The sequence below is a fragment of the Melopsittacus undulatus genome, chromosome 1, assembly GCF_012275295.1.
Source record: "Melopsittacus undulatus isolate bMelUnd1 chromosome 1, bMelUnd1.mat.Z, whole genome shotgun sequence".
Lineage (NCBI taxonomy): Eukaryota > Metazoa > Chordata > Aves > Psittaciformes > Psittaculidae > Melopsittacus > Melopsittacus undulatus.
This window is the reverse complement of record NC_047527.1, coordinates 31405100-31431596: the sequence shown is the minus strand read 5'-3', so window position 1 is coordinate 31431596 and position 26497 is coordinate 31405100. Positions and strand designations below refer to the sequence as shown.

General features: G+C 40.8%; 1 protein-coding gene across 1 annotated transcript in view; it reads left to right on the top strand.

Annotated features, from left to right (window-relative positions):
• Positions 1-8901: 8901 nt before the first annotated feature.
• ZFHX4 (zinc finger homeobox 4) overlaps positions 8902-26497 on the top strand; it is a 149870-nt gene continuing 132274 nt past the window's right edge. The window contains exon 1 of the mRNA XM_005150818.4: positions 8902-9208. The gene's annotated coding sequence lies outside the window, so the exon portion shown is untranslated. The remainder of the gene's footprint in view (positions 9209-26497) is intronic.

Below are 26497 nucleotides of genomic sequence, written 5' to 3'. Positions count from 1 at the left end.
AGACAATCAAAGCACAATAACGAAAAAACAAGGAAAAAAAATAAAAGAAAGAAAGAAAAAAAGGAAACAAAAAAAAAGAAGTCGGTGATGAGTGGGGGAGTAAGGACCAGACCCCAAACCCCACCTCTGCCCCCCAGACCAAGGAGGGCAGTTACAACAGCTGGGAAAGCCGACCTCCTTCCCGCGAAGAGGACGCTGGCAGCGGAGGGCACGCAGAGCTGGGCAGTTCACGCCCTCCAGCACGGAGCTACGCGGGACACGTTGCTCTCGGTGCAGGGGCCTCACACCTGCCGAGACCGCGGAGGAGACAGCACGCACACCCCTCCCGCTCCGTGCTCCCTCTGTCCAAGCCTCCCGGGCCCCCCGCCCCAGGCAGCCCCCGCCGGAGGAGCCGCTGCTCCCTGGCGCCGTGCGGCGAGTCCCGCGGGAGCGCAGCGCCTGCGGCCGGTCCCCGTGCGGTGTCCAGGGTTGCCATAGCGCCGGCTCCGCGGCGCGGGGGCGCTGCCCGGCAGCACGCGGGAGGCAGAAAGAAGTTGCCGCTGCTCATCCCCGCGGGAGCGGCAGCAGCGGCACGGAGGTTCCGCGGGGCTCCGCGCGGCCGGCCCTGCCGAGCCTCGCAGACATTGCGCTGTAGGAAGAGTGGGGCCAGTAATGAATTCCAGCAGAGAGCTGGAAAGGAAGCATTTTTCAGAGAACTGCCATATTTAACATTGACCACACTAAAGATGTTATTAGTGAAAGGGGGTGGTGAGGGCAGAGGGGGATGCGATAAGGGAAAATAGATAATGACACATAATCCAAACCAGAAGTTTGAAACCAAGTTACTTCGTAGAAATGAGCCACAAGCTCAACTTTTATTTTATTTTATTTTTTTTTTACTTTTTTTCCACCACTCTTTCGTGGGCGGGGGCTGAAAGTCGGGGAGATAAACTTCTGAAGAACAGAAATATTCTTCTAGCAACAGGGTAAATAGAATAGCTGAACTGAAACAATGAAATACATGAGGGTAGGGAAATGCAAAGGACATACTACTATTTAGAAACCCCAACGGAAATTGTAAAGTAGGAAATGAAAAGAAGGAGGAGAAACATTTCTGTTGTATATTAAAGGGAATCAAGATTAGCGGGAGAAAGGGGGGAAATAGCTGCGGAAGGTCTAGAATAAAGCACCACTGAAGAGTAGCCAATGCTTAAAATATCCCAACTGAGAGAGTCGTGTGCTCATGCCTTCAACACGGGTGTATGAAAGGGAAATCAGTAGGGATAATTACTAATATAGCACATGTCCGGAGGAACCAGTCCAAAATAAGAGATAAATTTGGCTGGTGAAGACAGATAGGAAAAGGCTGGAAGAAAACTGAGGAATACAGAGACCTGAGAGGAGAGGAAGAGAATTAGAGAAGTCAGGCTCCCAGAGTAGAGGAAAACTTAAGAGGACCGGCTTGATGGGGTGGGGGGAGAGGGCGGAGGGGGAGAATAGCTACGGCAGAGATGGGAAGAGAGGAGGAAAGTGAGAGAGAGAAAGGGAATAGAAGATATTAAGGAGAGCAAATAAACCAGGGAGAGAGAATAGTTGGAGCGGATGGGAAGAAAGGAAAGCAGGAAAGGTAAACTGGGAAAGAGGGAAGGAGGGACAGAGGGAGGGATGTGGGGAGAGAAGGAAGGAGACAGAGGGAGGAGACAAGGGCTGAAGTCTCCCAGCCTGGGGAAGGTGCAGTATAGAGCAAGAGAGAGCTCACTCTGAGGGTTAGGTTAGATTTCCAGAGCTCTTAGAGCTCATCGACCAGCCCGCTGGAGTCACTATTCAACCCGAGTCCCAAACACACGCCTCACTAACTACTTTACAGCCACTTTCATTGATTTTCTTTATCAAATAAACATAATACCCGTTACAGCAACACTTCCTCTTCGCACAGCCAGAATGCCACAAGCTCTGATTGCTGCATTTCTCCGGCTTGCAGTTCCCCACCCTCCACCCCTAAATAAATTGTGTTCTTTCACTTAAATGGTCAAATACATTATTGCTTGCTGAATTTTTCTGTAATCTGGAAGGCACACTGCGAGCTAGGCAAATCGTTTCAATTATAAGGTAAAGGGTCCCCATCGTCCTGGCGTGAAAACACATTGTTTTCCCCACATTTCCAAGGGTGGCTTATATATTTACATACTTATTTTCTGCTAATAAGTGGTGAATTAATTTAAAGGGAGACGTCAAATTGAACCCTTCCATCTGAAAAATGCAGGGGGAAAAAAAAAAATCCATGCAATTTTAGCACATGCACCTAAACTGTCACTTGATCTAAGCATTTCATCCTCAAAATTCAATTTTATTAAAAAAAAAAATCCCCTAAAAGTAGTCCCCTTCAAAAGCTGTTTTTGAACCAGGCTCTTCCATATATGTCAAAGGGCTGTTGAATTATTCATTATTATAATTACTATCATCATTGTCATTATCCCTTTCCATGTGGAAATAATTTTATTATCGTAATTTGATATTTGAAGAATTTCCTGTTAGTCGTTTGATAATAATTTTTTTCTACAGAAAATAAGTTTTGTTTATAAATGAGAGAAAAATATTTTAAATGCTTTTATGTTTACTATAGATTTCCGTTTATCTAATCGATAGGAATGCCAATAAATCGATTAAAGGTTTAGTGTTTTACAAACAACCATTTTGTGCTTTTTGATTTTACGTTCAGAATGATTTTAATAAAGCTAATGCCTTCTCTGAGCGTTTGTTCACTCCAAACCTAGTATTCCATCATTTCTGTTATTTACAATTGCAATTTTAAGTGTTCCTAATGAGAAAAATAAACACAAATAAAAGAAGGAAATAATCTGATTAAATTACTTTGTGCCTGTGGTCAACATATTTAGGCAAAGCCCTTAAAAATCTTGGTGAATTATATGCGATCATACAGTGATTGCGGAATATTAAATTAAACTTAGATAAATCCGCATTGAAGGAGGCAGCACCCAATCCTGAATTTATTTCCCATTTTCTATAACAGCATCACTGCGCTCCTCTCTTTGCAATGACAATGTGCCAAATCTAGGCATTTTGAAAACATTTTCCATATGCTTTAACTGGAGACTGATAGACAAAGAAGAAAAGGAGATGATCTTTTTTCTCTTGAGGTATATTTCCTTTAACTTTTCCTCCAACCTTTTCTGCTCTTCATCATTTTTAAACAAAAGTTTAAAAATCATTAGGACCTTTTTTTTTTCATTTACATTTTTTTTTCTCCTTATCGCGTAATCAGTTCCTGAGCTGTGGAGTTTCAATTACGCTTTAATACAGGACTATAGAACTATCATTTCTATACCTTGGCGGACAACATTTTGGGGAGAAACCATTGATTCATTTAGTTTTCGCTTGCTGCTTTTTGTAATTAAAGATGGTTTTAATTATACTTTTTTGTAAGTCAGATCAGATGTGCTGCTTGCTTGCTGGAAGGTTTTTTTCTTTTAACGGTGCTTTTAATTTATGTGTAGTTTTTACGGATAACACAGAGGTGGTGGCTTTTATTTAGCTGTAAAATCCACACGTTTTCTTTGAAAACTTGGCTCCTTGGACGAAAATAACTTTTTCTGGTTGCTTTATAATCGCTGTTTGTCGCAGAGGTAGTTTAGCATATTGTCTACACAACAAGGATTCCTGGTTTATTGGCGGTGTGGATTGTTGGATTTAGGTATAAATATTTCATAACTTTCCTGTTTCTGCAGTAAGATCGGTAGTTTTATCGGCTTTTTCTCCCTTTCTGTCTGTCTTTCTACCAGAATCGTTTTATTTCTGAAGTCTCTTTTTGTCCTTTTCCAGGAGAGAATGTAAAAATTTTTCCCTTGGATATATCACTGCTGGAAATATGCTCTTGGGCTTTCTGGAGGGGATGAGGGGGAGCGGTGGCAAGCGGTCGTTTTCCTTTATTTGCATAAGAGCTAGTGAAGTGCCTATGAAGTTGGTGAATTGCTATTGTTTGGGGCTAGTCCTGACTGTTTTTGTTTATAAACACTGGGGTGGTTGCCGGGAGGGGAGGGAGGTCAGAGCTTTGACAGTGCTCTGACCTCTGAAAGCCCAGAGGGCGCCTGGCTCCTTCACCCTCGCCTTTCTCTCTCTCCCTCTCCCTTTTTCTTCCCCTTCCCACCCAAGGCCAGGAGCTCAGGTTCAGGGCATTTAATCCCCGCGATCTGCCCAAGAAAGGAGCTGGAAAAGGGCTGTTAAGGCTCCGGAGGAAACGCCGGCAGCAGACTTAGACCTGGAAGGCTTTTATTTATAGTAACGTCCGGGTGCGCGGTTTTGTGTGGCTCCAGCCAAAATAACAACAACAGCAGCAAAAAGCCCATCGGGAATGGCACTATTTAAGCTCAAAATCTCAGAGAGGTGTCTGTACTCCTCGGCTGTGATTTTTCTCTTAAGTCACTGCTCGTTAGACGCACTTTCTGGAGGTGAATGCCAAATCTGGGACAGTGAGGGCAGAATTGAAATGCAATCTATTATTGTTGTTTTATTTCTTCTTCCTTTTTTTTTTTTTTTTTTTTTCCCTGAACAAAACTTTCCAGGAATCTGATCGGGGATTTTTGTTTTCTTTCCCTCCTCCCCTCCTCTCCCCCCCCCCCCCCCCCCCCCCTCCCCCGTCTCCCTTTTCAGTGTGTACTGGAATGTGTTTGATTTGGGTTGATTTGGGGAGTTGGGGTGGCGTTGTAAATTAACAATAGATTTGTAAACGTGATACCTGCAAAGAAATGAATAATTAATAGTAGCCAAACGTTTTGGGCTTAGAGTCAATTTCATCTCGGGGAAAAAAAAAAAAAAAAAAAAAAAGAGGAAAAAAGTACAGGAGATTGCTATCAGGTTTAAGTATGTTTTGAAAAGAAGTTGCTGAGTTAAACAAAAATGTTAGTTAACACACTGCCTTTGTCAAATAGCCCCCGGGAGGAGAAGAGACAACAAAAAGGAGAGGAGGTGGGGGCTGGGGATCTGAAAGTGTCTGTAGCTCAGATAAAGGGTCTGTAACACTGAAATCTTGTAATACCTCGTTTCAAACTGAGCTCATCTATAGACTTACGGAACGCAGTAAAAAGACACAGATCCCCTTTCCCTTGGGTTGGGGTCTGGGAGAGGAGAAGGTGGGGGCAGGGGACGCTTATTAGGGTATTATATCGGGTTATTAAAAAGGGGAGCGGCTGTGGCTGTAATTATGCAGATCCTTGTGCCCCTGTGTGTCCGCAGCGCAGATTTAGGGAGTGAAATTAGCTTGGCGGAGATACGTGGTGTAACAGAGCCCGGTTTGGGCTAGGATTTCTTTGTCTATTAAAGAATGGTCAGCCCCGGGCTCTGGCCCCCACCAGCTCCATCTCGCCCAGGCCAATAAGCTTTCTTTGGGGCTGAGGCTGGAGGTGGTGGACAGAAAAGGCTGAGGTTTTTTTTTTTTTTAGTGTCCTTTCCCTTTTCCCTTTCCCTCTGTTTGAAATGTAACGTCACCATCAAGAGCTTTTAGTGGTTTCAACAGGAGGATCAGGAAAAAAAAGAAAAAAAAAAAAAGCCAACCAAAATGTGTAACTGTGCCTGCAGGAGAAGTTCTGAGAAGGTGGGTGGGGGGCCACCGAGACCAGAGAGGAGCTGAGAGGTTAGGCGAGAGTCCTCGGGGGCGATCAGCTGAGTGAGTGAGGGAGGAGAGAGGGAGAGGGAGCCGGGCCGGGCCGGATCGGGCCGCGCCGCCGGGGAGACCGCCCGCCACCCCGCACCACCCCGCGGCAGCGGATGCCGGCCCCGGGTACTCCTCTCCTGCCTACCCCAGCCCGCGCAGCGCTCCGCTTTTATCACATCCCACAAACCTGCTGCTGCTGCTGCCTCCCGGAATTAACCTTCTTCGATTTTTCCTAGCTACGTGGCGATTCCCGGGTTTCTTCTGAACTGTTAACATCCCGTAGTGCTTTCTTTTTTTTTTTTTTTTTCTACACATACACCCCCTCTCCTCCCCAGACAACTACTGTTTTTAGGCAGAGAGAAAAAGAGAGAGAGAAAAAGAGAGAAAAGATTGAAAACGTTAGAAAGGACAGTAAACAGTGGCAGAAGAAACCCTGAAAAATGTGGACTCTCCTCTCGTAATTCCTGCCTCTATTCTCCCCCCCCCCCTTTGTTCCTTTAGCTGTAACTCAAGTCTACCATAAACCTATATCCCCTTCCAAGAAGAGAGAAAGGGAAAAAAAGAATCTACAGCCAGAAAAGAATGACTTGACCGTTCTGACGTTTGGTGTTTTGACATTAATGACATTAATGGTATTGATGTTTCACCGGGAGAAAAGCACTAAGAATAAAGGAGAGGAGGGAGGTGGGTGCGGGGGGACGACTTTAAAACTAAATTATCTTCGTTTCCTTATTCTTCTGTGACATTAAGTATACGTGTTTCTTCACTTGAATTTGAAATAGATGTATTGTTCTCAGGTGTTACTTCATCACATTGTATTTAATTGTCTTCAGTCTTAGGAAATGTGTTACCATCCTTCAGGCATGCACTTGAATGGACAATGCATCCTTCTACCTCAGAGTCCCGATTCTCCTACAATTTAAGCCTAAAAGTCCTCTTTCCATCATACCCCCTCAATCTGATAACTGTAAACGGGTTTCAGAGATTTCATTTTCAGTCTTTGTTTGCATTTTTTTTTCCACCGTGTAAACAACGATGCGGAATATCGCCAGTTTCCTCAGTACCTTCACTCACAGGGTGCAGTGCCTGTGAAAATCTGTGTACTTTTGCACACGTTTCTTTCACTGATGAGCTGGGGTAAGGCTTAGGTGAGGTTTGAAAAAGGTAGAAAGTTGCTCTCACGAAACCTCAAGTGCCCCTGACTTTTTCTTAAGTTCCAGTCTTGGAGATTTTCCTGGAGTTTAAAGTAAGGTTTCTCTGGATTGGGGTAGGGCTCTTTCCCTGCTTTATTGGCAGGCTCCGGTTTTTGGAATAGCTTGGAATAGCTGTACTTTCAGGCTGATGGTTTTGTTTTTTGCCTTTTTTTTACCCTCTGCTTTCCAAAGACCTTCTCTTTTGTGTGTGTGTGTTTTTTGGCTTTTTTTTTTTTCCTCCCCCAAAACCTTCACTCTGACCTTAAACATCTGCTTTTAGCAACTCTGTTCCCTGACACTGGCCTGAGCTTCCTTAAGGGCAGCTTTAATTCATCATCAGGTGGGGATTTTCCTATTAGCGTTAGTTCCAGTACTTGCCAAATGTTCTCCTGGAGCGAAAGGTTTAAGGCCCAGAGAGGTGCGTATTTCTGCCATCATTTTTTTTGCTGGTTTGTTGTTGTTGTTGTGTGTGCGCACTTTTAATGGGAGGTTGTGATAAAACCTTCCTGCTGGCTTTTGGTGTTTGAGGCCTAAGACAAGGTTTTGACATGTATTGCAGGAATCACGAACTTCAAAGGCATGTCAGCTCGAAGGTTATGGTTCACCTGTGCGGGGTCTTTGGTGCTGTAAATATCTCTTGCATGTAACTGTGACTTAGTGACCATTTCTGGTATCCTCATTTCTGGAATAACATTATCAAAAATCTGCACATGTTCCTGCAGTGTATTCGGATGCTCTTTGAATAGTCGTGGTTTTATCTTCAGTAGGGGGTATTTTAAAGTATGTCTATTCCTAGTTTTAGTTAATTATCTTTTAATGAAAGTGTCAGTCATATTCACATCTGCAGTATTAGGTTAAGATAATTAGATTTTCAAATGAGAAGCAATCTTCTTAAATCCCACACAGGAAAATATTTGTAGAAGATTCCAATTTATAATGACATCTGTACATTTTACCCTAGTTTTCATCATAATAATTACCCCCTCCCTCCAAGAATGAAATGTGTCTGGTAAAATGTAGCGGATAAAATATTAATAAAATATCAATACTTGTAGGGAAAGTGGAAGACGATGCATGTATATGCATGATACCTGTATTGTATGCAAAGAGACTCTTTCCCTGGGCTGATATTTACTTCATTTTGATAAGGCTGCTTACAGTTGATATTGTATATTCTGGAAGGCTTTGCTTTTTATTTTGTTGCTATCTCCAAGCAATTACATGGAGGCCACCAAATAAAACGTGTTACATTTTGAGTGACTCTGCATGTGTGTAGTGTGTGTGCATATGTGTAAATACACTGTAGGATGTGAGTGCGCGCATGTGTGCGTGTGCATGTATGTGTAAATAAATCCAGCTTTATCTCTGTATGGGCAGTTATTCCCTATCTTAGATATATTATTATCTTTCATTTTATAGGGGTGTCAGACATTCATTATTACATTGCAAACATGTATTTTTTCATTAAATCCCCATTAAAAGAGAGAAAAAGGAAGAGAAAGACAGAAAGAAATCTCTCCCTGACAGAATAATTAATTTGGACCTTAAATTTCTTTTAAGTTCCCGGGCAGTTAAAAGAGCAAGTCTGCCGTCCCCCTTCTTTTTTTTTCTTTCTTTCTTTATTTCCTTTTTTTCCCTTTAATTTTCCCTAGCCATCTACTTTGTGTGCCTGTGCGTGTGTGTCTGTGTTACTAATGAAGTTTGCAGACTTGTGTTTGTATCCACGAGCTCTCTCCCTTCTGCTGCTGCCCCCTTCTTCTCCGGGCTGGCTCTGGGGCTCCCGCAGCCCCCGGCAGCCGCGGCGGCCCCGGCTTCCCCGGCTCCGGGGCTGCGCGTCATTTGCAGCCCGGAGAATGTTGATCACCTCACTAATTACACCTCTCCCTCTCCTCTTCCCTCTCCCTCTCCCTCTCCCTCGCTCGCTCTCTCCTCTCTCTCTCTCCACTCTCTCTCTCTCTCTCTCTCTCATTCCCAGAGTGCATATCGGGAATAGACACACAAAGACATGCGCACTCAACTTAATCAGCCATTTTTTTAAACAGGGCTAAAACGATAATAATTAGCAGAATAAAGACATATCGGATTTTCATTTCCTTTCCTCCTTTTCCCAACCCCTTCACAACCAAACAGCGAGACCGCGGTCGGCACATGCTTTAACAACTCCCGGACCCCAAAGGACCGCTTCATGCCCCCCACTTCTTGCTCAATCATTTTTATTTTCACCCAATAAAGTTGGAGGATTATTTTTTTTATTATTTTTTTAATGAACCTTCTCTCGTTTACTTGGATGTGATCAGCTGTTAAGTAAATAAAGCAAAACAAAAAAAAGAGGCGAAGATCCAGTAGGAACTGCGAGGGGAAATGGAAAGTAAGTTTTTTCTTTAACTTTTATTGAGTAGTTTGTGTTAAATTTAGGTCGAGTATCGATTATCTTTCCAGGCTGATCTTGCACAATCTTTGATATTTCGCTCTCGCCCGCTCGCTCTCTCCCCCTCTCCCTGTGCCTCTTTCTCTCTCTCTCACATACACACACACACTCACATCCCCAGATCCCATGTACCTCTCCCCTCTCTCTCTCCCCCCTTTTTCCGCCTGTTTCCCCATTTTTAGGTACAGTATTTGCTCGCAATGGGGAAGGAGGGGCTGCTTTTTCTCTCTCCCTTCTTTCTCTCCCTTTCTCTTTTATTACGGGGGTTACGTTTTGTTTGTGTATTTTTTTTTTTTTTGCTTTGGTTTGGGGCTGTTGGTTTGTTTTTTTTTTTTCTCTCTCGGGCTGTAACTTTCGGATTAAGTGGAGGACCCTGCTCAGTTTTCAGAAGAGGTTCGGGGGGTGTCCCCCACTTTTTATTTCGCTCTTTTTTATAGGGAGCTCGGGGAGAGGGGAAATTCTGTCAGATTAGGGAAGACGTTACGGCTGTCAGAAGTCATCGCTCGCCAGCCCCTTTAGAGCTCGCACTCCGGTTTCGCACCTCGGTCCCCCCAAAACTTTGAGGTGCTTTTTGAAGGCGCATTCGCTCTCCCACCCTCCTTCCCTCTCCTTTCCATCTCCAACCCCTTCGGCCTCCCAAACTTTCGCTTTCGGGCGTGGGGTGGTTGTGATAGTGGGATGCCAGCAGGGCAATGGGGACCCTGACTGCGTGCGTGTGTGTAGGAGAAGGTGTGGGGTGCTTTTTTCCTCTCTCCCCCTACAGCCCCCGTTTTTATTTCGCAGGTAGGTTTCTCAGGAGCAGAGACAGGGGTGGCTGTGCGAGTGTGTGTCTGTGTGTGCGCGCAGGGGGATCGCGCTGCTGGCTGCCGTCTCTGGCAGCAGGAGGAAGAGGAGCCCGTTAGGAGCGCGCACTGCCTCGCTGTCAGTTTCGCCGCGCAGCGCGGGGAGGCGGCCCGGGCCGGGCCGGCACTGCGCGGAAAGGCCCCGCCAGCGGGGATGAGCGGCTGCCGCTGCCTGCGGGTGGATGCTGGCCAGGAACCGGCAGACACCCCGGCATCCTCGCCGTGCTGTGCCGTGCCGCGCCGCTCCGCAGGAAAGGCTCCTTGCGGGAAGGGTCGGGGCTGCTTTCAGCGCAGTCTTTCTGAGATTTTTGAAGGGGGGGGGGAGGGGGAGGGGGGAGAAACGGGTGTTTTGCGGGACAGGCGTCTATTTTATTTTATTATTTTTAAACCGAGGACGAAGGTGTTTAAGAAACACAACCAGGCAACCAAAAAAAAAAAAAAAAGCATCTCATAAACAGAGAGAAGGCTGTTCTGTTCCTGGTCTAACTGCTCGTGCTAGAATCAAGTGCATCCTTTCCCATCACAGTGGCTAATGGCAGGCGCGTCCCTGCTTCCCCCTCTTGCCTTGCATGAAATTTCCTGCAAAAATGCTAATAAACTTTCCCCCATCCGATGCAAACTTACGGCGGTCCCCCTCCACTCTTCCCCTCCTGCACCTTCTACATCCCCCTCCACCCAAGTCTCCCCAGCAGCGGCAGCAGAAAACGCACGGGTTGGTATTTCTTTTGTTACCTGGAGCCGGGCGGCCGGGGTCTCCGGTCGGCTGCTGAGGGCACCGGGTCCGACCGGGAGCGGAGCCACATCACTCGGGTTCAGCCTGTTTCACCTCAGCGCCGTCCCGAGGAGGCTTTAGCCACCATTCAATAGCACACCCTCCTCCTCCTCCTCTTCCTCCTTCCTTAGGTACCAAGGCAGAGATCGCAAACATAACACCCCCCTCCCCACAAAAAAAAAAAAAAAAAAAAAAAAAAAAAAAAAAAAAAAAGCCCAACCAAAAGACAACTTGCCAGGCTGAAGATGGTGGATTTACATTAAGCCAGACACAGGCAGGTTCACTCAGGAAGTCTGAACATCCCGTTTTCTGACAGTTGCATTTCCTCGGCTCCATTCCGTCCTCCTATTTTTTTTTTAATTTTCTTTTTATTAGCCTTGTTCCGTTTTTAATCAAGGATTATGTAGTTGGCAGGAGGAGAACGAGAAAGAGAGTGGCAAGAGAGGGCTCGGGTGCTTTTGGGGTGGTTGCTGTGAGGGTGATTTTTTTTTTATGGTGGATTTTTTTTTTTTTTTCCAATTGTGTTTCCCCTGGATTTGCAGTGGCTCGATCCTTAGGAGCGGTGGTGGAGTGTTTAAAAAGATCATATGTAGCATTATATTTTTAGTTTGGTGGTGGATGGATGGAAGAGGTAGTGAGAAGCCTTTGCAGCCCTGCCTGTTGTTGGTTAGATTGAGGCAGAGACTTGGCTGCGATTGGGACGCGACTGTGACATGGGCATCGATCGCTTCCATTGAGAGCAATGCAAAAACACAGCCTGGGTATGTAACACTCTCAGTGCCATCAACACTTGTTTTACTTTATATTTACTGGCAAAACTGACAGAACGATCTGGAGTGCTTTTCTTTGAAATAAGGAATACAAACATTTGGATGGGAAGGTGCACAAAGAAGATTGTGGAAGGAAAAGGGGTTGAAGGTTGGGGTGTGTGTTGGGGGGGGGAAGAGCCTTAATCATCATTGCTCTACTTCCTATTCAACTGACTGTATTTAAGGAGTTTCTCTCTTGTCTCGACTGGGGGATCCTACTAAACTGGTTGAAATGAAAAAATCAGACAATCATCCTTGAGGGAATATCTGCTAGTTTTCAGGGCTTGTGATTTCAGCTGGTAGGAAGGCACACCAAATAAAAGATGGCTAGCCAGCTGTTTTAACCTCTTGCACCTGGCTCCAGAGCTGGGGCTCACCAGGATTATTCAGTTATTCGTGCTATCTGTGCTTGAATATTTATAGTGTATGATCTAGAGATCCACACAGTGCATCGTACATCTCTTTCTCCTTTAGCTGTGGGCTTTTTGGACTTTGTCAACATAAGCATGTATTCAATAGTTTTCATTTTTATGATAATGAACATAGAGGGTCAATGAAATATAGGGGGAAAAGTCATAAATCTGCAAATGCGAAACCTACCCAAGGAACAAAGAAAGGTCAGGTAAACCATCTGTGTAAGTCACAGTAATAGTACCTGCTGTTTGGTTTATGCAGTGATACTGCTGTATTATTCTCTAAAATGAAATTTATCTGCTAGATCAAGTTAAAACTAAAGGAAAGCTGGGGAGATGATAAATGGCATTGTGTGCATCTTTCAGAATAGGGAGACGGTTGTGTTCCTTGATTTTTTGAATAGTTTAGGTTTATTTGTGAAGATGGTGCACCATCAAAGAACATATAAAGGGGGCTGAGAAAAATCACTGTTTAATATTGCAGAATTTACTGCTTCCATTCTGACCATGAGCCTAAATTTACACAATGAAATTTGATTATCTCTAATAACAATATTAGATCCTGCACTGGATGGATGAGAATTGAGGTGGTTTTGTTGATTGCAAGGGTTTAATGTTGCATTTCAGAATCTGATGTGGTTTAGCCTCCCTTCCATTAACTGGAAAACCCCTGAGGTTTTACAATTATTTCTTAAAGATAATACATTTAAGATTGCATTGGTAGGCTGAAGAAAAGTCATAAAGGCAAGAAGGGAAGCCCTTAATAACTCTTGAGATTCAGACATGTTCAGCAGTTAGATTGGCTCTGACTTCACCAAGGGTCGACAATGTGTCATTTCCATGAAGCCAAATTGCCCTCTGCCTATATGATATTAATGTGCAAATCAATATTTCAGGGATTAAATTTCCCTTCTTCATTTTTTATGGTTTCTACCTCAATAAGTCTCAAGTCTATTAGAAGAGGCTGGATGATTTAAAATCCTTCACTGCAGAATGGCTTGTCGTAGCCTTGTTTCACAGACCGTTTTTGGATTTTTGTTATAAAAGACTAAAGGCATTCCAAAGAAGTGGATAGTCAATATAGGGACATGCTCACTGTTGTAAAACCCTTGTTCGATTAAGAGCTAAAAAGGTACTGAAAATATAATATATATGCTTATATAATATATATATACATTCTACTGCTTTAAAAATATTGTGTTAATCACCTATTGATTTATTTCAAAATCAATTGAAGCTCTTTCTTATTAGTGATTTGTTCAGCATTCTTCAGCCTTGTTGTTAATTTTGTTAATCAGCATGCATGAATTAATCTGCTGGTAGAATGTGGTTTGGGTTTTCTTTGAAGCATATTTGAAACCAAGCATTTTTACCTATTGAAGCTAAGTGGTGTGAACAGTTTAGTATTGTGGGGAGAACCAGAGCACTGTTTTTTGCACTTCAGATTCATCATTGTTTTAATGAAGCTAAGGGGCGTTTTGTAAATATTTTATGATTTCTGCTCAGATACTTATCAGCAATGTTTATTAAGAGTTTCCATTGAATATTCAGGACCAGCTAAAAATTAAAATAGTGTTATCTGATCTGGAAGGAAACAATACATGACAGAAAATTTAGGTCAAAATAGGAGGTTGTGACTTTATCACATAATCTTGGGAAGGCCCTACTGTCTATCATTTAGTGTTGTTTTATAGTCTTAGACCATCTGGACCAAGTTCCGCACAGCTGCATGAATTTCATATGTGATAGAACATTTTTTCCATTCAGTGTGAAATGTTCCTTCCTAAAAACGTACACCAGACTCGCTTAATTTAGTCTACTAAAAGAAATGCACATGAAAAAGGACAAAAGGCTCTTTAATCTCTGCAAGCTGTTTGTTTTTCTTCAAGATTCCTGTCTGTTTGGGTTTGAAAAGTCATGTTTATTGAGCAGATGATTCTGAGGTGTGACATTAAAATAATATATGATTTTTGTGCTAGTTTCTGCTCTCCTGGTTAATTTGCAAAACTACTTTTTATGCCTGTCAAAACACAGAGTTAATCTATTCTTATTTACAATTAATCTCAATAAAATTAATCTTAACTATGCCTTAGTCAGTAGCTTAAAATATCTAATTATATTCAATTAACTGCTGTCATAGTAATTAACACTGCTTAATTGCCTCTGCATATATTTATGTAAAGCTCATTAGTTACTGCTTGCTCTTTTTTCCTTTTCTCATTCTCATTTTTTGTGGCTCTGAGAGTGCTGACATAAAACCCAGTCTAGTTTTTGACAATTTGAGTCTTGAAGAACCTGTAACAATGGCAATACATGTGTTCGTAACCTGTTATGTTGGTAAATGTTTGTGTTCTCATATGTAAAAAGGGTACCAGAGCTGGATCTCTAAAGAACTTCCAGACCAGCTTCCCTCTCCCCGCCCCCTCTTCTTTTTCCTACCCCAGCATACACAAAAATGTTTTCTAGCCTTGTTGATAGAAATATGAGAAGCCAGGTTAAGCTTTGTGTTTATAAATGAAGAGCTTTTCTGCATCTGCCTTGGGGCTTTACCCAGAAGGCAGAGTTTTGCTGCTCCAAATTCATTGAAAGGGTTAAAGACTTGGCCAATGTTCAAACTGAGAAGCGCCCAGGGAAAGTGCATGTGAATATGTACAAGTTTCATGTAATTAGTGCTTAATTATATTAACATATGCAAATTGTCAACTTAGGAGCTTGTTGAGCTGGCAAAGATCAGCCAGGCACAATTGCTGTATTGTTCTGAAACAATAATGGATTTCAAGTTGGATTGTGAAAACACATAACTAGCTATCTAATTTAACTCATACCATGGTGAAATTTCATTAGTTTCCATGGAGACTGGTTTAATTGTGCTGACTAATGTTCTGGGCTGCAGAATGTCCTAAAAAGAAAGCGTTGTTTGCCTAATCCACCTTACAATGACACTTGTTTGTACATGTTTCCCTTGTGTGAGAATTTGCATATGCAAATAAATAGTTTCTCTGCCCCATTTGTCATGGCTGTTCATTACCCATGAAGAGGACATTGTTACTAGGCTGTTACTGAGTCTCCCAAGACAGGATAGTGTCAACCAGTCCGGCCACATTCTTTCATAATTTGTTTCTGATTAATAGACCAAAGTGAGGCTCATTCTATTCAGGCCTCTGTAAAGGGAAGGTCAGTTCTGTCACTGAAAAGAGTTTCCGCAGCAACTGAAGTTTTTTTTCTCTCCCTCCCCCTTCTTCCCTCTTGCTTTGGCTAAAATAATAATATTTAAAATAATGTATTCTTGCTCTAAGGAATAACTCCACTAATAATCTCTAGTTTCCTAAGCAAAAGATAGGAAAATAAAGGAGATTCTGGTATTGGAATATTAATCCTGTTTTTGACAGAAAGGTAAACTGATATAATTGCTTTTCAGTCGAAGGAATGGGGGTTTATACAAGTGTGAAAGCATCGGAAAAGGATTAGCATTTTTTTGCATAATGAAAAGCTCTGTTGAATAGGGCACTGAATGGTTGACTGAATGACTGAGATGAAAGGAAGATGAAAATGCAGGCTCCTCTTTCTTTATGCCTATGTTCAGCTCTCCCTAAAGTTATGTTTGTCCAAGGCTTGAGAAAACAAGCAGAAGCTCAGATTTTAGCAACTTGCTAAGATCTCCTGAGTTTCCATCATCATATGAAGTAGTATGTGTGAGAGTAGTATGTGTGCAACTAAAGGCTGAGAAACACAGGTTTGTATGGAGAGGAGCTCCAGGAACATGACAGGCAAACCAAATATTGACTGTTGGGTATGGAGGATTCCCAGCACTTTACTTGGGGGAAGGAAAGAGGCAGGAGGGGGCCTGCAGGGAGGGAAGGAGCTATTTTAAAAGTTGCCAATGGAAATTATGCATCAAGGCAAAATAATCTAATAAAGTTTGGTATTCAAGGAAGCAGGGTTTAGTCAATATCTGTTTTAATTATTAAACTATTTCTCTTTTGGAAAAAGTTATGAATTCTGACTCAGTGCTAAGTGTTTATGTGGTATAGGAGCCTTGCTGGGGAAAAAAATTACTCTCTTCGTTTGGCTTTGAAAATAGAGAAAGCTTACCGAAATAGAAATTGATACATGCACATAAGGAGTGGGGTTTTTGGCGTGACTGCATCAGCGTAGCCAGGTTGTTTGAAACAGATGGATTCTGGTAGATTTAGATGGCAAGAAAGGCCCTGTCCTCCTTCAGCAATCAGTGCTAGCCCACACTGATTTCAACCAGAGCAGGATCAGGCCTCCAGACAGGGCTGCAACTGGTTAGCTGTTGACAATGTGATCAGTGCTTCTAATTATGTTCTCTCAACAGTAATTAGGGCAGTTAAAATACCATAAGTGTTGAGCCACTTTTGAAAGTGGGAAGTGGTTCTTTTGTACATATGTAAATCAAATGCAGTGTGAATAATTATTTGTATGTATGCATATTAAATAGGCTCTCTTTTTTTTTCAGGTCAACATAATTACCGATTTAGAGCTACTGTGGAAAACTGTTGGTAGTTAGACTAAATATTAACTCGTTTGGGGATTTTATTTTTAGTTTGCAGAACATTTATTTGTAAATGCTTGTTAGTTCAGTATTGGGCTTTATCTGATAATATTTAAACTGTTTGAGATGCTTCTGAAATTGGGATTATTTATGGATAAATGAAGTAAAACTTTAAATGCAGAAAGTGCTTGGTAAGAATAAAATCACGAAAATTCTCTCTTTTAAGACAAAGTTAAAGACCTTCTGTGGGACTTGCGAATGTTTTACTGCACACTTTATGAAATTCCTTAAAACTTCTTTTAAAGGAACATGCTTAGGGGATAGTCTTTCATTCTGGGAACAGTTTATTAGTGTATTTCCATAAGAAAAATGTGTTAATTTTGAAAATAAATTAATTTATATTTTAAAATATTGTTAACCAAGCACCATGTGTTGTCTCTGGCAAAGTTCCAGCCACTGTAGAACTGGATAACACATGGGTTAATAACTTATGTGATGTCTGCATTCTTACTGAATGGGCAGAAAACCAGAACACTGAGATACTGGGATTCAAGATTTTACAGAATAAGATGTAACACAGAATACATTTGTGTGAACAGATGCACAGATAGAATAAACTAAAATGCACGTGCTCATTACTTTTACCTAGTAAGTACCTTTTTGGTTGTTGTTGAGATTTGTAGTTGTTTTTGAAAGGGGTAGTAAACATATTTGTCAGTAGCAGGATTCTGCAGACCTGTAGAGATAAACTTGTTTTGCATAAATAAGGGCAGCAAGTTTAGTCTTTAATGCTCTATTCCTTTTTTACTAGTCCCTGTATAGCACACTTATACCAATATTTTCATAATTACTGTAGCTTTTGCTGAGTTCCAGACTGAGCCAGAAAAGTTTTACCGGTCTGAAATATGGCTGTCTTGTTGAGGATTGACTTTTTTTGCTTAAACAAAATATTCTGAGGAATGGTTTAACTTAGTTATATGATCAAAGTTTGACATATTAAGATTTTTTTTATATGTTCATGTTGCTCAGAATCACCTTTCAAATAAAAAACAAAAAAGAGAGATATTTAGAAAGTAATTTGTCCAAATTATGTTTTATTTGCTTTTCATACTTTTGAGAACAGTTTTTAAAATGTCCAGAAACTGGGATCTCTTTACAGACAAATCTAGCACTTTTAGCATTCCTGGACATCTGATAGGCTGTACCAGCTCCTAAGAAGGTGTTATAGTCCTTCAGGTCAATAGTTCACAAACTAAAGGCTGTATGTGTATGACAGACCTTGGTGATTCTGAAAACAACCATTTACTATATAGACTTCAAGCGCTAGATGTACATCTAAGACTGTATTTAAATGAACAGATTTTATGGTTCTGAAACAAAGAAATCCTTACAAAATGCCTGTGTTGATGTAAGCCTAGGACATGTAAACCCAAAAGAATCATATTATTTCCATTGACTCCAAACTAAATTAACAGCAACTCCTCTGAAATCAGAGGAGTGATATAAATGTAAAACTGGCAAGACATACAGTTTTGATATTAGTAAAAAAAGAATCAGGCCTTTAGTTACCAGTTGACAAGAATTCCATTAAACCAAATTTACAAGGTTTCATCTTCTCTTTTGCACTACCATCTCCATTTTTATGGATGGTGTGCTTAGTGCAGAAGACACAGGAGGGTCTGTAAGAAAGAGGTTTTCCAGTGAAGCTGGCTGGAGTAATTTCTGTTCCTTTTACCGGGTAATGGCAGAGCTCAGGGTCTGGGAGCAGCAGCTGCTGGAGTCTGGCTCCTCCTTATTTTGACACCAAGGCTGCCTTATAAATTCACCTAATCTGAGATGACAAGGCACCTGTCATTTGTAGTGCTCCAGTGTTTAGGACTCTGATGGAACCTTGGAATAATCCCAGTTATTTGCACACTTGTTCCAGAAGTTGGTAGTGTAACAGATAAGAATAATCTCTTTTTGAAAATAACAAAACCTAACTTCCTTCTTTCCTTGTCTTTGCTGGGAAGGATCCTTTGATTTTAGGTATTCAGAGGGCCAGAGCTTTTGTAAGAAGAGAGAAAAGAAAACCCAAAAACTTGGATTTGCCAAGTGCTTCATGATGGTTTCAAATGAAGGTGTTTTTTTCTGTGTGAGAAACCTGGTCACTTTCAAATAAGAGTTTCTCCTAACTTAATACCAAACACTTCATGTGCCTTCCCCACTCCAGAAAATAAGCTTCTGAGTGAAAAGTAGCTTCCTAAAGAGGAAGCTTGTTCCTGTGGGTTTAACTCTGCTCCTTTTATATTTTTTTATATTGAAATATGGCTATTGATTTTGTTTACAGCACTGAGAGTTTAAATTAAAGAAAATGTAACATTTCTAAAATAAATTATTTAGCTATATGGCAAATGTCACCTTTCAGTCCCTCAGTTCCTTTGAGCTTTATGAGCCATTCACCAAAAAAATCACTTTCTTTGTTTGCCATTGCAGCACCCTTTGGGGTGGGAAACGTCACCCCAAGCATAAACAACCATGAGCCACTCTGCTGCAGTACAGCAGCGTGCTTTAGGACTGTTTCCAGCAGAAGCACCCAGCTGCTGTAGGGAGACAAAATATGATTTCTCACTGGGTCATCAGCCCGTGCACTGGAACAGCCATTTCAGCTCTGGTGAAAAGCATCACTGGAGTTTTAAGTCCCACTTTGTCTGGCCCGTAGATTTCTCTCTCACTTGATGGATGGTTTCCCCAGCACTGCTGCAGTTTCCAGTTTTGTCCACTTTGCCTCTTCCAAAGTCCAGTGCCACCTCATCGATTTCCCTGAGTTTGGATCAGGCCCTAGCAAGAGGATGAGTGTCCTCTGCTGAGGCACCCGCCACAATTCAAGCAGCGGTAGGTCAGCACTGCTGGGCAGCTGTCCCCCGGCCCTGCGGCAGGGACCATGGACTGAAATCACAAGGCAGAGCGGTGTCATCAACTTTTTTTTTTCCCGAAGTGGGTGAAAAGGCAGCAAGAAACAATGGAGTCGAAAAATGTTAGTATTTAAACACAGCAGAAACTGGGAGTCTGACAATAACTCAGCTACTACAGAGTCGATTCAGCCATCTGGAGATTGTGACACGTCCAGAAAGGGAGGGGTCTGTGGGGGAGACAGACCTTAAAAATGAAGGATTTCATTCCATGTTGAAATGTATTCTCCACGCAGGCTGCTGCTTTAATGTTGAACAGCTTAGGTCTCTGAGTGGTTTTGTGCATCAAAGACGTATGTACCGAAACACCTAGTGTCTTGCCGCAGTTGGATGTTATTGTTTCTGGACCAGTGTTGCTTGGCCCAGCACTGAGTTTACTTTTGATATCTGTTTGTTTTTCAGTGTTATCATTATTTAAAAATAGATTTTGAGGCTGTTTGAATTTTTTAAATACATACAATGGCAGTGATTTATAAACACTCCTGGTTTCAGCTGTAGCTGTACAAAAGGGCTGAATATGCTCTCAGCATATTTTTTACATGATTTTAATAATTGGAAGCAAGTATGTTAGAAATCTCTTAGGTTCATTTAAAAATCTATGCAATTTAAACAAACGCTGGATTGTGTAATGGTTTGTCTGGGAATTACTTAGGCTGCACAGCGTAATAATATTTTATTAGCTGTCATTTGTTTTCTAGGAGGAAAATGGTGATTTTTATGTTGTGTCTTACGTAAAAACTTGGCACTGAAATGGGACAGTACCTGAACATGGATTTCTAAAAAGGTGGGACAGTAGTTGCCCAAAAGGTGAAGACTTGAGAAAAATTGGGGTGGGTCATTTCTTTCCTGAAATGAAGCAGGGCACAGATTAGGAGCCATTAAGGCTTGCCAGGAGTTGCTGGTCATAAGAAGCCTGTTTAAGTGCTCACTGTCAACAAGGAAATCATGGGCAGCACTTAAAGTGGCTCACCTCTGATTTATTCATAAACCTCACACGAGCACTTGGCTTTGTTCTTGCTCTGGTAAGGGGGAACTGATGCCAATAAGAACAGGAATAAAGAGCTTCTTGCATGGTCCAAAAGTGAATAGCACTTTATCTCAAAGCATGACCTCCATTCCCAAGATCTGTTGTGCTACAGTTGACTCTGCTAGATGTGTATTCTCAGATGAATTGCTAGAAGAGGTTACAACAAATATATACTTTGTAAACCCTCTAGATTTAACAAGAACTATGTATCTGGAACTTATGTTCTAACTCGACAGAAAGGTTGCGTTGTTCGTAGAGAACTGAGAGATTTCCGTTTCAGACAGTGTTTTATGTTGGCGTTTTTAATGTGAGTCAGAAAACAGTATGATCATATGGCTGTGATTCAAATGAAAATTTTATATTCTTTAAGGGATTCATTTGAGAAACATATTTTGATAAAAGCAGGCACACAGAAATGCGAAGTAGTTCAGAGACAGAAAAGAAAAGAATTGGCTTTTTTTCTAGACGTATTTGATTGCTGCTGCTTTATTTTTGTTTCTCTAAAAAAGGCAAAGTAGTGCTCTCAGTCCGCGATGGGGGAAGGGACCTTTAGAAGACGGTCAACTGCCATGTTTGCACTGGGGCAGAGGTTGAGTACAGTTACTTAAATCCCCAGAGAAACATTTAGTTAACGCTAGTCTCTCTCTGATCCTGTCTGAGTCTGGTTTTCTTTCCTGCTTTTTAATGAAGTTTGTTTGTGGCTGTGTTTAGGTTATGTTTTTAAACTGACTTGCATTTTCACAACAGATTTGACCAAAAGTGCTGTAATGGAAGACAGTGATGAGAGTTAATGATACGTCTTTGATAAAGCAGTCCTCGTGTGCAATCTGATCACAGCCATCAGCTCATTTGTCATGGCTGAAGTGAAAATGTCAGGACCAATGAGTGTATCAGTGCTGAAGGGGGCGAAAGGGCTTTTGGAGACACTTTTGTACTGGGAGTGGGCCATAGCTTAGATGCAGCTCTAGGGAAATACTGGGATTAGCCAACTCTGTGCACAAATCCCTAGCATAACAGAATTAGTTGGGAAAATGAGGTTTGTTAGGAAAAAAAAAATCTGTAGAACTGCTCTAGGCTGCAGCTCAGGAACTATGCAAACCAGTAAGGCATTTTATTAAAATAATTTTAGCAATGTGAACATATATTCCAACAAATTCACAATTGGTAGCCAACATTATAACAAAACCCATCTTTAATGCATTTTGCTTATGTGTGCAGGTTTGCTTCTGGAAAAAAAAAAAAAGAAAAAGGAATTTAAAATAAATGCAGTCATCATAATCTTAAAAGAAGGCTTTCTGAATTTGACACAGTGGAAATTAATACAACTTATATAAATGCAAACTGATGCTGATGATCTTTTTACATGGGTTAGTTCAAATAAAAGATAAGAGCAGTGTCCCTGCTGCAGACACGTCTTTACTCAGGAGGTGTAATTCATACTATAGGAATATATTGATTGCCAAACTGGGACTCTGGTGTGGCTAGCCTCCTCTCTCTTTGGTCTGTAGAAGATGTTTCAGCAGAATATCACAGAAGGCAGATGTAGGATAACCTATTGTATACTCCTGCTTTGCCACAATTGCAAATGCAAATTGTTTAGACGTCTGAAGAGTTAGGTTTAATATCCCTTACTTTTCTTTTTCCTAATTTTTTTTTTGAGTGCACATTCATTACAATAACTCTGGATACTTCTGGCAGCTAGCTTTTATTGTTTTTTAACATTAGTAGATTTGTGATCTCAGTGGTAACCTGCAGCAATGAGTCCTACTATCTGACCCCTTTCCCTCTCTCATTGTGGGGTTTAATTTGTCACAGTTTAGCTTTCTTGGAAGCTTGCCACTTGTCTTTTGGTAAACCTTGTCTTGCTTCCTTCTACGTACCTGGAAAAATCGGGGTGCTTCTGCCACTATGTTGTCCATAAAAATGCTGAAGAAATCTTGATTTATTTGAGGTGGGGATCCTACTTGCCAGACCTATTCAGCTGCTGTGGAACTGGGTAGGTGTTTAACCAGGTAATCCCATTAGCTGTACTATGCCAGCCCAAGAGGAGTGAGCAGGAATGAGTTATTCCATCTCCAGTGTGTGAAGCTGTTATTGAGGAATTGTCAGAATACTAGATGTGTGTAGTTGTCTGTCTGGCTACACCAGTTAATCATAGCTATTTGCCTGTGGAAGGGGTATTTACCTGTTTTGCTGCGTTTCCTGTGTTTTTGATATTGTAGAATTGGGGTTGTTTTAACTTCACGGGTCCATGCTAAGGATGAAAAACTGGGTTACGGGCAGTTTTTCCTTTGTTTGGTGTGGCTATTAGACGTGCTGCTGCAAGTTTATCATCTTTCCTTTCTAATGGAAGGCTGAAATGAAAATTAAGTTTGGTATTGACTCCATTGTGTATCACTGATCTGGTACTTGCCACCATTATGCAAGGTCTTTGAAACAGAGCAGAGTGTGGCAAAGAACGGCACTGGCCTTCTCTGTGCTCTGGGTGTGTGCCTGTGTCACCGCTGTGTGTTGCAGTGTTCACCTGTGGTGGAAAGCTCTCGCTTTCTTTTTCTTTCCCAAAAGTTGGGCATAAGTTTGGGAACAAGCAGAACTAGCACGTACACTCATCAGAGGAGGTGGAGAACAGGGGATATGTGGCAGAGCCTTAGGCTGTGGCTCAGAAAACAGGTAATTGCCTCTGGTAAGCCTAGGCTTCCTCACAGCCGGCTTGCAGCTGGCATGTGAAACTACCTTTTGTGGTCATGGGCTTTGGGGCTGTGGTCCTTCTGGCCTTTTTGTGCTATGAACATGGCCACAGGGACTAAAGATACCAGGTAACGTCAAATCTGGCATAGAAATGTGTAACAAAGCTGCAGTCACTAGCCTTTAAACCTCAAACACTTCTCTGTTTATGTGTCAGTGTGAGTGGCAGCGGCAGAGTAATTTATTTAATCTAACTAATACTTATCTTTGTTAGGAGTCGTCTGCAGATATCTTCCATTTCATGTACAGCGAATTGTCCTCTCTCAGATAATGTGCTTGTACAGCCTTTTTTTTTTTGTTTAATTCCATTGATTTACAGTATTGAAGTGAAATATCTGATACCTGTTTCCTGCACTTTGACTGTACATAGTCAAAGAAGCTGATGAGATCCTTCCCTCCCTTCCACAAGCCCTTTAGCTGTTTTAAATGTATAATTATCATTGCATGTCATTTGATAGCTGCACTAATTGCTGCCAACCATTGTCTGTTTGCACTTAATGCTGAAACCTGATCAACATCCTGCTTTGGTTGATGTTTGGTGGTAAACTTTAATTAACTCTTATTGCATTGAAGAAGAGCTCAGTCTCTGTGCTAACTAATCATTTACCTTCATTATGTCCTGACAGCTCCACTTGTTCCTGGTACTAATAGATACACCAGTCAGTAAATAAACCTGCAAACCTTCATGCCTTGAAGTTGTTCCACATTGATATTTTGTTGCTTAGAGTATAATGGTGTAAAGATAATTATTTCAGTTAGTTTTGTATCTCTGCTTTTCAGACACCAATATCAAATTGCCTTTTTCATGCCAGACAATATAATTTTAATAGTAACTGTTGATTTAAGATAACATTATTCGTTCAGCATGGTTCCTATATACATGCATCTTTTGAATCAATACAATTAAGCTTGTCTCCTGTTGGAATTCTTGTAATTATTTTTCCTGAAATACTTTTCCTGTAATGATATTGAAGTTAAAGTAATCAGGTTACTGGCAGATCATGTAAAATTCAACTCAAAATTGCTGGCTGCTTGATTTTAATTTGTCTGACATCAAGTTTGTTTGAAAAGGGATAATATGTGGTTAAACCAAGGAGCTTATAATTATAGTTGACATTTGTTTGTTTATAATGAAATCTAATTAAAGTTCATACATTTTAAAACACAAAAGTTAATTACTGAATTGCTCACTTCACTTATGCACAGCAGTCAAATTAACTTGCAGAGCAAAAAAAGACAAAAGACTATGCATAATAAAAACAAAATGCCCAGCTGATCTTGGCAATACAAAACAAATTTGCCATGATAATATTCTAGAAAAAACAAATGCTTTATTAATAACTGAACTGCTAAAAAAACATCCTGTATAATCACTGACCAGGCTGATTTTAATACAGAGAAATATTTAAATGTTTAATATGATTTACAACACCCATGGCTTTTTTTTTTTTTTTTAGATGCATAATTGGAAGAGTCTTGCAGCCTTGTAAATGTGCACAAAAGAACCATTCTTTATTTTTTGTTTTCATCAAGGTTCTTTCTGAAGTCATCTGGAGTTGTAGTATCTCCCTGAGAATTGGAATGTTTGACTACCTGCCTTATGATAACTCTTAGAAGCATTCTTAGCATGCAAGCAAATTAGTATTAGGCAGACAAAAAAGTACTGTAACATTTGTTTCTCAGTTGGTTTTGAGATGACAAAGAGGTTAGGTGAATACTGTAGAGCCACTTTGACTCCCTGGTCATTAATTGTTAGTTCTGCAATTCAGTCTTACCTACTGAATGTGCTGACAGAAGACATATCCAGACTTTAGTAAAATCACAAAATTTGTGACAATTCACACTTTAAAAGGCTGTGTTACTCTTTTACATGATTGCAGTATTTTTAGTATACTTACCTTATGTTAATATTGCATTTTTCTTAAATTAGATATAAGTTTAATGAAGCTTATATTTCTGTAATGTTTTTCTTAAAAGCTATGAATGTAAATTCTCTCTTTCACAGTGTTTGAGAACAGGTGACAGATCCAGGTTGTGTGATTTTTCATGAAGATAATTAGGATTAATTTTCTAGCTGCTGCTATTTAATTTATTTCTATGTGTGTTTAAAACAACATCTAAAGTAAACTAACTTTGGTTGGAGTTAAAAAGATTAAATAGTGAAAGCTTTACAGATTGGGAGTATTGACAGATGAATAAACACAGTAAATATGATTTATTAATTCCTAAAATGATTGATGCAGCAAATTTCTTTAAAGGGAAAAGGAATATGGATTCAATAGCTAAGATTTATATTTAGCAGGATTATTAACTTGAACTTCCAAATTTAATAGGGATTTTGGGGGTGAAAAGGGAAAGCATGGGGGCTCTTTTCATTAATGGCATGCTTGTAAAACAGAGTGTAATTTACATAACCTTTCATAGTGTGTATCATGTGTGTTATAATACAGGATCTGATTGATTTGTAGATTAATATTTATTTAGTAAAAGAAAATCAAAGGGATTAAGCAGTCATCATTTTAACTCTAATCCTGCTTTGCATAGATGAGACAAAGGGAGGTGATTAATACTCTAATGTTCACTGGGTCACTATCATTCAGATGCACCTTTCTCCAAAACAGAAAGAAAGGATAAAAGTTGGTACCTCCTCCTAGTATTGGCAAACAAGAGTTTTCTAGCAACACTTTAGCTGATTAGGCCATTCTTCATCACTAATGAAGCAATCACTACAGAACCTCAGTGTCAGGTGAAGTAGTAGAAATAGGGTATGAAAGTGAGAATTAGAAGGATAATTACAGTTCATGTTCTCACACCAATGTGAGCTATTAATGTTCAGTTAGAACAAATACATGCAAAGTAGGATGTCTGGAAAAAAAAAAGCCAAATTTGTTTGCAGAGGTAGCCTATGAGATAGGCCTATCTTGCATAATGATAACAGCATTTTCCTGAAACAACAAACAACAACAAAAGAAACATATTGCACAGTAGCTTTGTCAAACTGAGATTGCTGATCTTGCTTTTAAAAGGAGAACAGCTGCAGTGGCTTCATTAAAGCTGTAGAAAGAAGAGAGGAGAGTAATGCAAAATTTCCTCACCATTACAATTAAATTAAAAATTCCAAAGCCTATAATAGTGTTATGGCCATTGTGTGCAT